We start from the raw sequence: 20,042 nt of genomic DNA on the forward strand, positions 1-20,042 counted from the left end.
GGTGACGTTTAAGAAGTGAAGTGAAGGGAAGTGAAGTGTCGACGACGATAAATAGGCACAAGGGACAAATCTTAGGTTAGACAGGACACAAAGACTGCTTTACTTATAGTTATGAAATGTTAATGTTAAGCGAAATGTTACCTAAATTAGCTAACGTCATATCAGGTTAGGAGGAACAGCGCGGTAACAGCGAGGCAAATAACTTATCACAAAGCGCAGAACAACCAAGACAAAGTCGGGAAATATGATCAGCAACTGCAGTTGTTCCTCCTCAACCAACCCAAAGCATTAAAACCAAGGGAAACAAACAAACGCAACGGCCACACATGACCGGGCGATCGGCTAAATGCAACCATTGTAAAAAGTCGACTCGAATAAATATATTGTATTGTATTGTATTGTCCTGAGTTACCAGTTACCATAGCAACTGTATTTGAATAGCGAGCGCGCGTAATCATTCGATATTTAAAATAACGGGCGATCAAGAATGAGTGACTGTCGAGTCGCCTTTGAAAGTTCAAGTTAAGTAGGATTTCCCATGTAAACAAAAATTCCAAAAGTGACTAGACGGTCACTCATTTTTGATCGCTATGTACAATTTTGCCTATTTCCATTTAGTTATCGTGTTTAAAATTGTTACTACGTTGTTCCTCATAATTTTTACTATAAACTGAAATATTAAGTTAGAGTCGGGAGGTGTTTTTTGTCTACGCAAAAATTTTGAAGTTTCATTTTTTTCGTTTGAACATTAAGTGATAGTGTATAGTGAAACTGTTTGTGTTTTGAAGACATTATTAGAGGAGAACTGAAGGTAGGAATTGCCATTTATTGTTTTTAGACTCTTGTATTCTCAAAGACAGAAATTGTGAGTTGTGAAATTTGTTGGCTTTGATTTTGTATTAGAAATATTTTTAATATGAATGAATTAGTTGGATCGACTGAGGATTTGATAGGGAACTATTGTGGAGGTAATTCAGCACAAAATTCAGAAATGGGAGACATGGATTTTGAATCATGTTCGGAAAACGAAAATAGGTCAAATAATTCAAGATTGGGGAAAAGAAAAAATAATAAGAATGATTCAAGTCAAAAAGAAAGCGAAAGCCAAAAAAGTGTCAAAAAAGGGAAAATTGAAGACAGTAATAAATCAAAGGTTAAAATTTCAGCATTACTAAATAAGGGATTAGATGATGAAAGTTTGGTATCAGAAAAATTAATGAAAATATCAGGAATTACTAATAATTCTGATAATATTGAAAAAATAATAGAAAATGAAGTGGTAAAATTATGTAGTTATGCCCATCAACTAATTCCGGATGATGGAAATAAATCTTTCACGGTAGATAATCGAAGGCAATTGAGAATGCTAGTCTCATCAATTAATATAAAAATGGGGGTGTTGATTGGCCAAACTAATGAACTAAGAAAAGAGTGTAAAAGTAAAGATAAGAAAATTGAAGAATTATCTAATATGAGCATAAAAAATAATCCAATTGCAAGTTATGCTCAAATAGCAAGTACAAACTCAGGTCCGAAAATAGTACGAATTCCAGAAAATAAAAATAATTGCAAAATTAGTATCTTACCAGTAGATAATAAAATGTCGGCAGTAGAAGTAAATAAATTGTTAAAAGAAAAAGTTAATCCCATCGAATATGGTATACAGATTAATTCAATTAAACAGACAAAACTGGGCGTCATAATTGAATGCAAAGACAAAGAGGATGCCAATAAAATGACAAAGGTAATAAGTGATAAAGCGGATGGAATTTTGCATGGGAAAGAAATTAGAAAAGGATTTCCAAGAGTGATTTTAAAGAGGGTGGATAAAAATTTAAATAAGGAGGAAATAATGGAAAAGATAGCGTTGTGTAATAAAGAAATTATAAACAAAATTGGAGGTACAAATAATTTAATTAATGAAATTAGGGAAAAATTTAGGAGAGGAGGGAAAGAATCAAACCCATTCGTAGACATTATTTTTGAAGTAAGGCCTGAATTTAGAAAGCTAATTATAGGGAAGGAGATATGTTTGGGATGGAGTTCACATTTGGTTGAAGATCATTTATCAATTCTTACATGCTATAAATGTTGGTGTTTTGGACACATGTCCAAACACTGTAAAGAAAGTGAAGAGATTTGTGGCAGATGTGGGAAAAAGGGACACAGAAGACAAGATTGTGAGTCCAGTAAACCCTGCTGTCCAATGTGTGAGAAATTTAATATTTCTAAAAACAAATCAATATTAAATACTGAGCATGAGGTTTTTAGCAGTTTTTGCAGTTCACTGGAAAATCAATTAAAGGGATTAGAGAACAGAATAAATTATGGATGAGAAACTAATTATTAAATTTGGACAAATAAATTTGGGAAAAAGTAAAGCGGGGACAAACAATTTAATTTATTTAATGGATAAACACAAAATTAATATATGTTTAGTACAAGAACCTAATGTAAGGAGAGGAGATATTGTGGGATTTTCATCAAGATTTAGTGTTATGAAAGTATCAAAATTAAGAGAAGAACAAACATATAAATCATGTATAATATATCAAAATTTGGAAGCAACGTGTACATTAATAGAACAATTATCAAGCAATTTATTTACTACTATTGAAATTAATTTTAGAAATTTATCAAAATTATTTATTGTTTCGGTTTATCTCCCTCCGGATGTTAATGAAGATGTAAATTATTGTAATTTATTTGAAGAAATAATTTTAAAAATTGGGAAAAAAAAAAAATAATTATTGCTGGAGATTACAATGCTAAATCAAATTTATGGTATAGTGATGTTGAAAATAGAAGAGGAGAAAAGATTTCTGAAATTTTAATTAATAATGATTTTGTAATTTTGAATAATACTAATGATCCAACTTTTGTTGGGCCAAATGGTAATAGTAACATTGATGTAACTGCTGTGTCAGAGGAGGTATTTGAACTTTGTAATAACTGGAAAATTGAGGACGTGGAAACATTATTAGATCATAAATTAATAACGTGGAATTTGGCTAAAAAATCTGAATGTAAAAGTTCGGAAATTTACAAATTTTGTACAAAGAAGGCAAATTGGGAAAATTTTGAAAACACTTTAAATTTGGGATTACAAGAATTGAAATTGTCATTAAATACGAATAGGAATTTAGATGCTGAGGAGTGTGCAAAATTATTAAATGATAAAATTATTGAATCATGTCAAATGAATATTCCAAAGAAAAAATTTTTCGCCAATAGTGTACCGTGGTGGAACGATAATTTAAATAAACTAAGAAAAGAAACAAACAGATTAGGATGGAAAATAAAGAAAAAATTCACAATTCCAGGAAGAAATAACATTTTATTAGAAGATTATAAAATTTCAAGAAATAAATACAAAACGGAAATATTAAAATCAAGATTAGAAAGCTGGAAGAAATATTGTACTAATAATACAGAAAATGATGTTTGGGGAAATATTTATAAAATTATTAGAAACAAATATACAAAGAGAGATTTGAATACAATAGTAGGAGATGACAATGAAATAACTAAAGATACTAAAGAAACAATTAAATATTTATTAAATAAATATTTCCCTAATGACGATAAAAATTTGAATACACCCTTACATAGATCTATTAGATTAGATTTAAATTTAAATTCAATTGAGGCAGAAGACGAAATTGACGATGTGGAAATTACTGACGAGGAAATTATTAATAACATAAATAGATTAGGAAAAAAAAAGGCTCCTGGTATAGATGGTATAACCAAAGATATAATTTTAAAATCATACTAGGGTCATGGCACTGGTAGTTGACCAGTACCCAGTAGTTGACCAAATTATGTTTAATGCCCGAAAATAAGGAATCTGTAACACCCTGCTCACATGCAATGATTTCATATTTCTTTCTCACTCTTTCTTTAGTAGGTAGCACGATTATAGTTTGAAATTTGTGCAATAGATGGCAATTCTGAGTCGGTAAAAAAATTTACATTAACACGGCGTTCAACAAGTGACAGTGCTTATAAGCGTGGTGAGTATGCTCGTTTTTACTTATCTGTAATCATCTCTCAATGTATTTATTTTTTTAACAAACTAGTTGACATAGTATTAACCTCAGATATAAATTAAAGAATGTTGTATTTGCTGGTAGCTAAATTTTTCCTTTTTGTTGTAAAAAAATAGGTGGTCAACTACTAGAATTTAATATTTTGTGAAACACCAGTAGTTGTCCAAATTGGTCAACGATTGGTGTTTGAGAGGAATTCAAGATTTTGTGTCTTTGTTTGTTTTATACCTTTGAATAAGTGTAGAGAATGCGTTTTAGTTTATAAAAATAAGGTGTTTTCAAATGAATCTAGTAGTTGACCACGATTATATAGTGGTCAATTATTAGTGTTTTCGCATGGTCAAGGTAGGTCCACTATTGGTGTTTTCTGATGGTCAACGGATTTATTTTATTTTCAGCGAAATGAAGAAGAGTTTTTTCAAATACAGCGAAGAACAATTACAACAAGCTATCAATGACATTTCAAATAATGTCTGCTCCATTCGACAAGCTGAAAGATTGTACGGTGTACCTCATTCTACCCTAATAAACAAATTAAAAGGCAGATCTTCTTTAACGAGACAAATGGGCCCTCCTACCATCCTTTCTAAAGAAGAGGAAGATCTTTTAGTTAGGTGGCTTCTCGCTAATGCTAAAAAGGGGTTCCCTATTAACAAAACATCTCTTTGTGAAACTGTTTGCGAGATTATTAAAAACGATGATCGAGTTCACAAATTTCGTGATGGAGTGCCTGGCAAAAAGTGGTTTTCATCATTTTTAAAACGTCATCCGGAAATTACTCAACGACATGCCGAATCTATTAATGGAGCGCGAGCGTGTGTTACTGAGGCATCAATAAGAGCGTGGCATGCTTCAGTGAGAACATACCTAATTGAAGAAAACGCCGAGGATATCTTAAGTGATCCGACGAGAATTTTAAACTCCGATGAGTCAGGTTTTGCCACTAACCCAAAGACGGGACTTGTGTTGGGTCCCCGTGGTATGAAAAACTTTTATGAAGTGAAATCTGGATCTGAAAAAGAATGTATCACTTCTTTATTTACCATATCCGCCGATGGAGAAATATACCCTCCTATGATTGTTTACCCGTATGAAAGGATTCCGGCAGAAATTGTGAGGAACACAAATCCTGAGTGGGTCATTGGTATGTTGTCTCATTGCTCCATCTTAAAAAGGTTTTTACCTACATCTTATTTTTTATTTCAGGTCGTTCAAAAAAGGGCTGGATGACTAGTGAGACGTTTTTCAGTTACGTGGCCAACACCTTATTGCCCCAGTTACGAAACAAGGGTATAAAGTTACCTATATTATACATACTCGATGGGCACAAATCGCACTTAACTTATTGCTTAAGCAAATTTTGTGGTGAAAATGGCATTTTCCTGTATGCTCTTCTTCCAAATGCAACACACATTTTACAGCCTGCCGACGTGTCGTTGTTTTTTCCATTAAAATGTAAATGGAAAAATGTTGTTTCTGAGTGGAAAAAAAGCAACAACAACAAAATAGTGAATAAGGCCACTTTTCCAATTTTGTTGGAAAAATCAGTGCAGCAAATTAGTTTAGAGACCGTAAAAAATGGGTTTCGGAAGTGTGGCTTATATCCTTTTGATGTTGAGGCGGTGGATTTTTCAAAATGTATGCGCGATTCTTCGCGGATCTTGGGAGACTCCACCAAAAATGAAACCACCAAACCAACCACTTTTGATGTACCTCATTTTCTGTATTTCGACTCACTTATATCAAGTGAAAGGCGAGAACAGTTTAAACAAGCAGAAGCGGGAGAATGGATCGGTGATGAATCAGCGAAAGAGTTATATTACGTTTGGAGAAAATTGAAAAAGAGGTGCCAGGATCAAAAAACAGAGAACATACTATTAGATACAGAAAACCAAGAAACTCGCCAAAAAACTAGTGATACTGAATTGGAAAATAACATAGAGACTACAAATCAAGAAACAGAATACCAAGAAACTAGTAATACTGAATTGGAAAATATCATAGAGACCACAAATCAAGAAACAGACTACCAAGAAACTAGTAATACTGAATTGGAAGATATCATAGAGACCACAAATCAAGAAGCAGGGTACAATAAATATTGTGATGCGACTAATAACATTTTGATCGAACGCGAAGAAGATGCAGCCAAAGAACAAAAACGGGTTATAATTCACAGCGATATTACTTTAAAACTTCCAGTATTACAATCAGGAACAAAAAAAGTTAGCGCTGCCTTCCTGGATCATATTTTTTGGCCCGAAGAATCACCCGAAAAAAAAGAGATAAGTAAGAAGGAAAAGCTGCCTTATGCAACAACATCACGTAAATGGTTACAGTTCCATGAAGAAAAAGAAACAATCAAAAAGGAAAAAGAAAGAGCAAAGAAAGAAAAGGCTTCATTAAGAAAACGGAAACAAGAGGAAAAAGCCAAAGAAGCTGAAATCAAAAAATCAAAGGCATCTAAAATTAAGAAAAGGAGAAACAAAATCAATGATCTCAATAGCTCAGAAAGTGAGGAAGAGGAATGGCAAGAGAGTGGCTCGAGTATGGATGATGTATCATCAGAACACTACAGCAGTGACAATGAAAATGAAGACCCTAATGTGTCTAAAAAACTCAAGCAAGATATTAAAATTGGTGACTTTTATGTTGTTGCATTTCCAGGAAAGAAAAAGTATCATAACTATGTTTGCTCTGTGCAAAATATGTATGGCTGCGAATATGAAGTACAAGCGTTTACACCTGTGGAAGAAAGTAACACGTTGTTTAACGTCATAGAAAATGACATCAGTATTGTAAATGTTGACCAGTTTGTTAAAAAACTGGATACACCGGATGTTATAATCAGTGGAAATCGAACCAAATTTAAGTTCGCGAAAGATGTCTTTTGAATATTAATTTGGAAACATATTTGAGGAATAAATGTTTTATCGTTTAACAGTGGTTTTACTTACTCTATTTTAGTGGTCAACAACTGGATACATTCCGGTCAGATATTAGTTCTTGCTGGTCAATAATTGGTGAGTTGGGTACTTTTTCACAAAAAAAATTTTTTCTCATGACAAATGAAAGGTTTGTTTCCAACCTCGGTGTTAAATAGAACCACAAAACCTCACTACTTTTTATACCATTTATAGTTTCAATTAAAATTCAGTCGTTTAGGAACTATATATATTATTTTAATGAAATGTGCTTAACTGGTCAATAATCGGTGCCATGACCCTATGTTTGTCCAGAGGTTTGGAAGAAAATTTTTAATTTGTGTTTACAACAAGGAAAATTTCCTAAATGTTGGAAAATACAGTTAGTACGTTTTATTCCGAAATTTAAATCAAATATTGTTAACACGTTTAGACCCATTAGTTTGTTACCTATTATAGGAAAAGTTTTGGACAAAATTTTAACATCAAGAATAGATTTTCATTTATCAAAATTAAACAGTATCAATAACAATCAATTTGGATTTTGCCAGGGAAAGAGTACAATAGACGCAATTAGTAAGGTGGTCAATTGTATCAAAGAGATAACAGGAAGACAAGAATATTGCGCAATAATTTCTTTGGACATAAAAGGAGCATTTGATAACGCTTGGCCACCTGCTATTTTACATGAAATGAGAAGATTAAGAATTCCAGGAAATCTAATAAAATTATCAAAAAGTTTTTTCGAGGACAGAATAGCTAAATTTGACATAACAAGTGAAATATTAGAAAAAATTGTTAAAAAAGGATGCCCTCAAGGTAGTTGTTGTGGTCCGGTATTTTGGAAAATTCTATATAATACCATATTTAGAGAAAAACTTCCGAATAATTCAAAATTAATATCGTATGCGGACGACACAATACTCATAATAGGTGCCAAACAATTTAAAATTTTAAAAGAAACAGGAAACAGATGTTTAACAATTTTGAATAAATGGACTAAAGATTATAAATTAGAATTTAATGCTGAAAAATCCCAAGCTTTATTTTTTGGGAAAAACAAAAATCAAATTGGACCAAGTTTTAGATTAAACGATAAATTTATAAAATGTAAAGATAAAATTAAATATTTGGGTGTTATTTTAGATAACAAATTAAATTGGAAGGAGCATGTAAAATATATCTCGAAAAAAATTAAAAATATTAGTGGACAGATTGGATCAGTTGTGAAAATTAATTGGGGATTGAAGAAGAAAATAATAAAAATGATTTATAAAGGTTCAATATTACCGGCAGTAACGTATGGAGCGGAAATTTGGTACGAGGGATTGGGTGTAAAAGAAAGAAATATGTTGATTGGTGCACAAAGGACGATAGCATTAAAAATGATAAGGGCTTATAGAACGTCACCAAGTGAGGCAGTTTTAATATTGGCGAACATTAAACCCATTGATTTGGAAATTTTGGAATCGGCAAAATTTAAAATTGTAAAGTCAAATAAATTCGACAAAATTGAAACAGAATTTGAAAACAAAACAATAGAAAATTATAAAACTTAATTCTTTGGGACACCCTAAAATTCAAAATTTAAATTATAAAATTTATAAATCGGAAGAAGACAATAATACAATAAAAATTTACACGGATGGTTCAAAATTAGAAGATGGAACAGAAGCAGCGTTTGTAGTATTTAATAATAATTTGGAAATTTACTATGAAAAATTAAAATTAGGAAATGAATGTACGGTATTTCAAAGTGAAAATTTAGGAATAGTAAAAGCGTTAAAATTTATAAAACAAAATTATTACAATCAATCTATTTCAATTTATTCGGATTCGTTATCAGCTTTAAATTATATAACATCAACGAAAAGATGTAATAATTTGAAATTTAAAATACGTGAAAATTTACATAATTTAGAAGAAAATAATAATATTAAAGTGAAATTTTATTGGACAAAGAGTCACACCGGAAATTTTGGTAATGAGAGAGCTGATACATTAGCAAAAGAAGCCGCAAAAAACGATTTAGAAATTACATTTAACGAAATTCCTCTGTCATATGTTTTAAAAATAAATTACATCAAAATTCTTTAAATTTATGGAACAGAAGATGGATTGAAGCAAAGAGTGGAAGATTGACATATAAATTTATTTCTTCTATTCATAATAGAAATAAATTTGTTCAGGAAGATTTAAATTATTCATTGATACAGCTGGTTACTGGACATGGGAATTTTAATGAGTATTTAAAACGATTTGGGAAAAAGGAGAGTGATTTGTGCGATTGTGGAGGGGTGGATGATGTGGGACACATTTTGTTTGATTGTCCATTGGAAGAGGAAAACCGAAGATTGAACGATATTAAATTGATAAGATTGGGTTTGAGATGGCCGAGAAATTTTAGCGATGTTTCGGATTTGGAGAGGGAGGAAGATTGGTGGTCCTGTCTAAGTAATTTCGCAATGAAAAGTGTTAAATTTAAAGTTGACGTTTAGGATGAAACATTTTAGAAAGAACATTAAAATATTAGAAATTTTTATTTAAATTATAATTATTGTTATTACAAAAATTTTGTTTTTAATAATTTGAAGTTGTTACAAATTTATATTAAGAAAACTTTTTACTTTTATTTCACCACCTATAAGATCAAAAATTAAGTTAAACCAAATTTGAGTTATAATTAAATATTTAAGGAAGATCCCGGCTAAATACATTGTATGTAATTGTCGGTACTAATAAATCAAATTGTTGTTGTTGTTGTTGTCCTAAGTTACCATAGCAACTGTATTTAAATAAAGTGTGCGCGTAATTATCAATATTTAAATTACAATTTTTGCTTATTTTACGTTGAATATCATTTCTGTAAGTGGGCTTTCACACCAAAGTAGCATGCGACGTGCGACTTGCTGCTTGGAAGCAAGAAGCATGCTACTTATTTAAAAACCTATACATATTATGAACGGTTTCACACCGGAGTAGCGGCGCAAAAATGCTACGTGGCAACGTGCGGCGTACGACGTGAGTATACGACAGGTTGTATAAAATGCTACGCGGCTGCGTGTTTCCTTGCTGGCCACACGTTGTTTATAGCCATTTGGTGATTGAGGTTAGGTATTATTTGTATATTTTTTCATGATGTCGTGCACAAAACGCTTACCAGACGATGAAAAATTCAATATATCGTTTGTTCAAACTGTGGAAACCTATCAGTGTCTTTATGACCACACATTAAAAGCATATAGCAACAGAAGTGAGCAAGATAAAGCTTGGAATCAAGTAGCTGGGAAATATTTTTCTACAGGTAAGTTTATTCTTTTTTTACTTTTTCAATATTACTCGTAAAGTCTATACGAAGTCACTTGAACAACAAAAAACTGAAATCTCGGCTGATAGTCGGCGAAACATGGGCGTGCGTTCGGAGTTCTAAAATCGATACGACGGAGTTTAAAAACATTTATTTATAATCAACACATACATATTTAATTAGTATTTATATACAAACATTGTTTTGCCACGGTAGTGCATTTTCAGGTTTCACAAAGTATACGCATAGCCTATCTCGCAAACTGCTTGCCGTTGTTGGTTGCCGTCCGTGAAGCTCTTGTTGTAAACTCGGCAACGCATTGTAAGCAGCATCAACATCTTGTTCTTTGTTGACATGCAAAAACCTGCCATCGTTCTTGCGAACATAGTTATGCAAAATACAAGCAGCTTTGACAATATGAGTAACTTTATCTGGTTTACAGTCAATTTGTGTTTCAAAAATTCTAAATTTTGAAACCAGCATACCAAATGCACATTCAACACTTTTCCTAGCCCTCGAAAGTCTGTAGTTACATATTCTTTTGGAGTTGGTTAGGGTTCTTCTGGGGTAAGGTCGCATAATATTTTTATGAAGCGGAAATGCTTCATCTCCTATAAAGAACATAGGAAACGTTGAATTATTCTCATCATTCGGTAAGGCAGTAGGAGGTGGAATGTTCAATTTATTTTCTGTCAGAGCGCGAAAAAAACCGGAAGATTTAATTACACGACCATCGCTATTTCTACCGTAGTCACCAACACTCACAAAAGTGAATATGCCATCTGCGTCCGCACTTGCCATTAAAACTATTGAAAAGTAGCCTTTGTAATTATAATATGATGAACCTGATTTTTTAGGGCACTTTATTCTAATGTGTTTGCCGTCTAAAGATCCCAAGCAATTTGGCATATTCCATAGTTCATAATATCTGGCAGAAATCTCTTTCCATTGCTCCACTGTAGGTAATGCCATATATTGCGGTTGGAGAACTATCCATAATTTTTCAGCAGTATCCGCAATAATGCTACTTATTGTTGAAATTCCTCGATAAAATTCAAAGTGAAGCGCTGTAAACGTCATACCAGTTGCGAGAAACCTGAAAATGAAGCAAATAAAATATTTGATAAGCCAAAATCATAATCAGTATTAATTACAATAATAGTATTAACTGAAATAAATTATAAGATGCGGACTACACTAATTTATTGACATACGTTTTGTTTTAGCATCTGAATGCAAAAAAAAATGGAAAACACTTCGAGGTAGCCTCACGAGATATGTGAAACAGCGTGCTGGAAAAAGTGGAGATTCAGCTAAATCAAAAAAGCCGTATTACTTATGGGACGTTATGCAATTCGTATTACCATTCACCAAATCAAGACCTCAATCGGGCAATTTGCCAACTGAGGCCAATGAAGACGAAATGGTTGACACCGATCAGGGTAGTATAATAGACGATGATGAAAATGATTCCACAGCTGCCGGTCCAGAAGAACCGAGAGAAGGACCCAACCCTAATCATCATTCCGAGGCAAGTTTGCAAGATGAAAATTCTTTTTTAAGTACACCATCACGTACATCGAGTAGATCCTCTACAAAAAGAAAAACTTCTGCAAAACCACCAGACGATGAAATGGAGCATGCTGTCATCAATTACCTTTCTCAAAAAAGCGCGCCACAACCTCAAAACCCTGACTTAGATTTTTTTAAAAGCATTCTTCCGGATATGGGTATTTTAAATGCATCTCAGAAACGAAGATTCAAAGTAGTGGTGCTGCAGACATTAGACAATATGTTGCAAGAAAAGAATACATCAACATCTTCAACAATACATCAAGATCTTTCAGCATCAAACACGGCGCATACGTCCCATATGTATAACATTCCTGTTGGCACATTCACTCCGGATCAATTTGGAGGCATGCTCATCAACGAAGGTAACTATACATCACATAATCAGCCTGCTTATGACGCTAATACACCTAACCAAAATCATCAATTATTGACGCAGTAGCGATTTAGTGATTTATAAGTTTTTTGAGTATATGTATAATAAAAACATGTTTTAGCAAATTGTCTTGTGGTTTATTTCCATGCATTAACTGGTTTATTACCTACCTACCTCAAAAATATAAGAAGTCTTTCCTCCACAGTGATAGCTCTTCGGTAATTTGTATCCTGTAACTGCATTGATGGTTTCATTAGATCAACAAGCTTCTTGAATGTTGTTTGTTCCATCCTGTAGAAGTTTTGAAATTTTTGAGGATGTAACTGTAGCTGCTGGGATACAATGAAAGTGCTATGCGTGTCAGCATTATCACGTAAATACGGATGAATCCAAACTTTTCTTCTTTTTTTCCTTCTTCTTCTTGCAATCATAGCAGCAATTAACACAAAATTGTCTTCTTCCGACGACATTTTCAATATTGTTTTGTTATTGTACACTACCAACACAGAACTGAAGATAAGTCGCAATTTGCGGCTTCGGTGTGAAGCTAAACGTGAAAGATGCTGATTGCGACGTGCTTCTTGCTTCCAAGCAGCAAGTCGCACGTCGCATGCTACTTTGGTGTGAAAGCCCACTAATAAGGTGTCACTGTCAGTGCATAAGCATAGCGCTAAAGTGCGCCGCAGCGTCGCAACAGTGCAATACGCTACAACAGGTCAGTTCATTTAGTTCAATCCTCACGTCACGTCGTTTCCGTTAGTGGGTGCCTAACCGCGTAAACTTTGTTACACGTGTTACCTTAGTCACTAAGGCTTAGTGTTTGGCGACAACAAATATCTACAAATTACAATTAATATTATTGTATTATGGATCAGGATCCCGGCCCGTCTCGTACACCACCCAAGAAAATGAAGTATTACTGTCATTTCAATGATAAATGGACTCATTTGTATAAATGGTTAGCAAAGGTGAGCTCTTATGAAGCACGCTGTACATTGTGCAACATACAATTTACCATAAAATTTGATGGCGAGAAATCGATAAGGTCCCATATGAATAGTACTAAACATAAGACTAAAGATCATGCTTTTAAGACAAATAAAATTATGACGTCTTTTTTTCCGGAAAAAAATACACCCGAGGAGAAGAAAATAGTTGCCATAGAAATTACAAGTGTTTATCACAATATAATGCATCACCACAGTTATTCTAGTTTAGATTGCGGTAACAAGTTATATCCAGTTTATTTTCCTGATTCGAAATTAGCTTCAAAGGTGCAATGTGGAAGAACGAAGGCAGAAGCAATTGCCAAAAATATTCTACTCCCTTTTGCTATAAAACATTCCATTGGTGGTCTACAAAACGGGGAAGATTATAATGGAATAAATATTCCGTTATTTTTTACCGTAGCTACGGACGCGTCCAATAAAGGTAATAGGAAAATGTTTCCAATTGCTGTAAAATTTTTTTCTGCAAAATTCGGCTTGTGCGACAAATTAATAGATTTTTACGAAGACAGTGATGAAACGGCAAATGCCATTTATATTCAAATGATTCATGTTCTAGATAAAACGAAACTTGATATCAATAATATAATTTGTTTTACTGCCGACAATGCACCAGTGAATTATGGGATTAAAAATTCGGTGTACACAAATTTAAAAGTAAAGAACAATAACATTGTTAAAGGCAATTGCCATTGTCACATTTTACATAATACTGCAAAATATGCATGCAAATTACTAAAATATGATGTGGAAAACCTTATATTGAAAGTGTATAGTGAATTTAGTGTAAGTGCAAAAAAATGTGAAAAACTAAGAGAGTGTTTTAAAGACCGTGACTTAGACTTTCATCAAACACTGAGACATGTACCAACTCGTTGGCTTTCTCTCACAAATTGTTTAGAAAGACTTATTATAAATTGGCCGGCAATTAAAACGTATTTCATTCAGGAAGGTCCGGAAAACGTATCTAGATCAGTTTGGAACTTTGTTAGTGACCAAGAAGATGGCATAAGTGATGACGCAGGTTCAAACTTAAGTATTCCCGAGTGTTACATCTACTTTACCCATCATTTTATGTCTTTGTTCCAAAATGCCATCCTTATTTTAGAAAAGCGAAATATCCTTTGTACTCAGTTACATGATATTATGCTCAATTTAAAGAATGACCTTGAAAGAAGAAAGCAAGACAACTTTTTTGGTGCCAAAGTGATGTTCGCAATGAAGAACTTACTTCCGAACGATAAAACTAAGTTGGAAGACGAATTTAGGGCTGTTTATACAAGAGCATTAAAATATTTACAAGACTGGTATAAATTCGATTCATCACCATTTAAACATCTTAGTCACTTAAATTTGAATAACAATTTAAGTTTAGACGAATTATTGAACATCATAAATATGTTTAAATTACAACATGTAGACATAGACGGTTTATATAATGAGGTAGGTGCGATAAATCAAATTTTGCCAGGTGTACCAAGTACTTTATCAATAGACGAAAAGTGGGTTTATATATTAAGTAAAGGGAATTTCCCAAATATATTTAGAATTGTGCAGCCTATTTTATCTATTTGCATAAGCAATGCTAATGTTGAGCGTATTTTTTCTTTAATGCATATGACATGGACTGACGTTAGAAATAAAATGAACACCGATTTGGTGAAGGCTGAATTAATCATTCGGTCAAACTTCGAAATGAAGTGTAATCAGTTTTACAACTTTATTTTGGAAGATAAAAATAAAACCCTTTTAACAGCGGCCATGAATTCAGCGAAGTATAAATGAATAAAGGTACAGGCTACAAGTACAACACTGTATTAAGAATTAATAAACTGTTCGTTGTTCGTCATGAAAACTAAAAATTTATCTTGCACATCACCCAAAAAAATTACCCCCCCCCCCCCACCCAATCTCAACACAGCCAGACCTCCGGTTTTCCTAACTCTCACATCTGGCAACCCTAATTGTATGTGTTTCCGTAGGTGCGTGAAGTTAGCACGACATTGGAAGCACAAACAATTTTTTTTGTGCCAATCGTTTGTGCTTTGTTTGTGCGTGATTGTGCACGAAAAAGTTTTTTGGCACGTCCCACCATTTTTTAGATATGAGGTACCGTGTTTCCGTGCCAACTTCACGCCATTTTGGAAGCACAAACGAACTTAATTATGTCAATCGTTTGTGCCTTGTTTGTGCTTGACTGTGCACACAAAAGTTTTTTGGTACGTCTGCCCATTTTTTAGATATGGGGTACCGTATTTCCGTGCCAACTTCACGCCATTTTGGAAGCACAAACGAATTTTATTGTGTCAATCGTTTGTGCTTTGTTTGTGCTTGATTGTGCACTAAAAAGTTTTTTGGCACGTCTGCTCATTTTTTAGATATGGGGTACCGTGTTTCCGTGCCAACTTCACGCCACTTTGGAAGCACAAACAAATTTTATTGTGTCAATCGTTTGTGCTTTGTTTGTGCACAAAAAAGTTTTTTGGCACGTCTGCCCATTTTTTAGATATGGGGTTCCGTGTTTCCGTGCCAACTTCATGCCGTTTTGGAAGCACAAACAAATTTTATTGTGTCAATCGTTTGGACTTTGTTTGTGCTTGATTGTGCACGAAAAAAACTTGTTGGCACGTTTTACCTTTTTTCAGTTATGAGGTACCGTGTTTCCGTCCCAACTTCACGCCATTTTAAAAGCACAAACCAAACATGTTTTTGTCAATCGTTTGTGCTTTGTTTGTGTTTGATTGTGTAGAAAAAAGTTTATTAGGCACGTTCTAACATTTTTTCAAATTCAATAATGACATATGTTTAAAATTTTATTTATATTTACTATAACACATACAATAAATTGGAAATCTTATTTTTTCTATAATACATAATGTCCTACTAAGTATAAAAACTAAATAAATCATTATGATAAAACTTAAATTATAGCATACGTAACTCTAAATAAAAAAAAATAGATGTAATTTTATAGAACCTTCAAGTCTTAAATCGAATATATTAATAAATGAGGTAGAATAATGGTGTTCGATGAAACTGTTAATTTCTTTTTTTCTAAGTCATTATATACTTCCCAAGTTCCATCCACTCTGCGACTTAGGCATGTATAGTGACCAATTCGTTTATCGAAATCGTCTATTTTTCCAATTGGTGGAATAAAATTTATTGCTGATCGTAACAAATAAGAACTAGAAGAATATTTAAACTTTACAGATAGGGGAATGTCTAATAAAGAAGTTGTACCGCAATCACACGTATCAATAAACAAAATATTAGACAATTCTGTTGTAAAATTGCATTTATTGAACATTAAGCAGTCTTCTGCAGACTGGATAAGATCTTTGAATCCATTTTTTTTAATAATATTAATATTTATTGGTATTGTTTTAGAACATAATGTTTGATGTGTAACATCACATTCTTTACTATCGCATATATTTGTTGTGCAAGTACTGTGGAAATCATCTCCTAGAAAATATTGCAAAACATTTACGGCGTTCATCGCGCACTCCACACGGATAGTATTATTAATTAAAGTGGTTTTTCGAAATTCAAAATTAGAAGATAGGTAAATTTCCCCTCTCAACTTATAAGTATGCAATTTTGTTGTGCCAGTTGCCAACTGTTTTACTATTTCCACTACTTGAGGTGATAACATCTGCTCCATACAAATTTGCACTACATTGCTATCACAATACGTAGTTGTTAACCCCTGTATTACGGAATCTAACGGACAAGTATCCACAAATCTGTATTTTTTCTTATTTAAATTAACACATTTATGTAATAAATTGCCATTAGTTAAAATACCGATTTTAATTTTTTTGCCTTCGGTGACATGCAGTATTTCAGGTGCTGCTGCCCCATAGTACGACTTTCGTTTCTTGACACTAGTACCTAAATTTCGCCAATTTTCGTATGCATCTGTTTCATCTGCAACAAATATTGTATCAAGTGTCATACTTTAATCAATTTTACACATTACGTACCTTTGATTGTCATAATTTGAAGTTCATCCGGTTCATCATTCTTCTTATTTTCACCCAAGTTTTCTTTATCCGAAGCAACAGAAGTTATAGCTACAAATTCCAATAAACAAGCATGGTATTAATAATTTAAGTTTATATTACATACCTTCACTTTTATTTGGTTCCCTTGTGACTTTTTTTTCATCGTCAGTCGCAAATGTGTTTCCAACTTCATCTGCAAGTAACATCAGCATTTAGTGTGTATAATTTATTAAACATGAATACTTTACCTATCTTCATTTTAGCTAGAGTCATTTGTCCTTGAATTGCCTCATAATGGTGTAAAAAAAATTTATCAACTTCCATTGGCGTGTAATAATTCTTAAACGTGCGATTTTTTAAGTCATTGAAATAACTTTCAACAATGGCAGATGATTGAGTAGCAAATCCATACATAAATGTTTTTCTCATAACACCACTCCATAAAACAAAAGTCTTAAATAAAAATCTTAAGTCAGTAGTCACATTTGGGCAATAATGAAAGTTTTCATTGTCTGTTGACATTGTGCATTGTGTTAACGATTTTTCAAATATGGCATCAAACCAAGATAAAATTTCATAATTTGAATATTCTTCGGACGTTGATTGTAAATTATGTTGATTTGCTTCATCTTCTAAATCACTTGATATCTCTAACGTGGGTAAACCAGAAATTAAGCCTTTTAACTTCAATTTTTGTACTTCACATGGAGTTAAGGTACCTTCATTGTCTGCTCCACTATATTCACTATTAGCGATAATTAACAGGCCTTCTAACAATAATGCGACTTCTTCTAAGGTTTCACATTTTATTAATAATATTATGGCTCCTACATAAAAATCATGTAGCAGTCGAGGGTTTTTAATTGAATCCCATCGGCATATAATATTTATTATGTGAGCATAATCTACTCGTAAATATACCTCAGGCACTTCACAATTTTCATTACTCAACAATTTATAACATATTTTTAAATAATTACTTAACGACATATTTAAAAATGCCCATGCAACTCCCCCTAAAAGTGCTAATGAATGGTCAGTGACTACCACTTTTGGCAAAATACATCCCGATTTAACCCAAGTCTTTAACCAAAAAGAAATAGAATTTGTGTCGTGTGCTTCTGACAGCATTTGACAAACGGGTATTTGATTTTTTCCTAAATTGATTACCGCAGAATACAAAAATATATGACCTGATAATTTTTGTTGTGGTCTTTGCAATTTTTTAACCAACCCCCCTGTAGCATCAATCGCCAAAACAGAAACACTTTCAACTTTATTATAATGATTATATAGTTGCAGTTGTTCTATGGTCCAATAATGTAACATAAATTTGTCTAATGAAACTAATTGTATACTAGTCATATATGGAGGAGAATACTTTAAATTTAATAAATTTTCTATAGGACTTTTAAATTTAACTAAATCATTCATTTTTTTGTCGGAAAGTTCTTGCTTACACTTTCTAAGTACATTTAAATTATAAATGGATCTTGAGTTGAATGGTAATTTTTTCTTCTGTTGTTGATAGGCTTCTTCCCTTTGCCAATTTATAGCTAATTTTCCATCGGCCAATTCTTTGCCTACTGTTGCTCGTAAATCGCCTTTTAATTTCCTTTTTTTAATGTTAGTATGCAATTGTTCATTTTTATTGCGTATGACAACGTTTATTTCTAATTCTTCATTTAAAGGTCCTTCTTCATTAATCATTTCTAACTGCGCACCGCATTCGCTGCAACTGCCATATATTCTTAAATATGGTCTTGAAGAAGCAGATATGTAGTGTTTCTTAAACCTCCAGATACAATTTCCTGACACAATAGAACTTAACTTTCTATTAATAATTTCAGTCCATCCAGCCTTTAATTTTACTTCAAACTTATTATTACGATAAAACACTTTTGTAGGTCGGATTTTTTCCCAATCGTCATTATTTACTTTAACCATGTGTTTCTCAAAGCATAGTTCTTCATCTTCAGATGTAGTACTTTCAAGAGAAGGTATTTCTTTATTTTGTTGTGCAATGTTTAAAACTTCATGAGAATTGTATCTATTGCACTTTACAATAGTGTATACGTATTTTGGCGATATTTTATGATGAAGGTATTCAGATACTTTTGACCAGACTAAAGCGGTGGGTCGATTTAAGCTAGATAAAATTTCCTCTTCGTGTGTAAGTAAAGCATCTACTATTTTTGCTTTAGACAACTTACTTTCTTTAGGCATTTTGAACTTACTCTTCAATTCTTGCAAATCCAACCTTTAGAATAAAACAATATTTATACATTTTTTAAAATGCACATATTAATATCCAGGGCGTCCCACAGTTTCGACCTTTATTTCTAGGTTTCTCTTTCTCACACAGGCCGTCGATTAATGAATGTAAAAAAATAGTTAATACAAAAGAAAAATACCTTAAAAGGTAGCACTTAATATTAATTGCATTAGGCCCAGTTGCACCAACTAAATTAAGGCGCACTTAAAGTTAAGTATAGCTTAAAAACCGTGGTAACCATTGTTGAGACAATGGTTGCTATGTATTTTTTAAATTTTATTATGCGAAATTTAAAGAAAACGCAATTTTAAAATTTAAGATGGTAATTACGCCCTCTGGTGATAATTTCCAGAACTTGAAAATATTTTCCAGCGATTATTCATGACCGATTTACCCAATAATTTTTTTTACCCCTAAGTCATACGACGAACAGTTCCCGAGATATGGCCGAGGAACAGTCTTATTGGGTCACCCGGTACATACACTGTGGCAAGTTAACGACGGGATGTAAGTAATTAA

General features: G+C 32.8%; 1 pseudogene; it reads left to right on the plus strand.

Annotated features, from left to right (window-relative positions):
- The first annotated feature begins 1,243 nt into the window (after nucleotides 1–1,243).
- Nucleotides 1,244–7,292, plus strand: LOC116181996 (annotated as a pseudogene).
- Nucleotides 7,293–20,042: the final 12,750 nt, after the last annotated feature.

This window comes from Photinus pyralis, unplaced genomic scaffold, assembly GCF_008802855.1.
Source record: "Photinus pyralis isolate 1611_PpyrPB1 unplaced genomic scaffold, Ppyr1.3 Ppyr1.4_unclustered_Scaffold3195, whole genome shotgun sequence".
Taxonomy (NCBI): Eukaryota; Metazoa; Arthropoda; class Insecta; order Coleoptera; family Lampyridae; genus Photinus; species Photinus pyralis.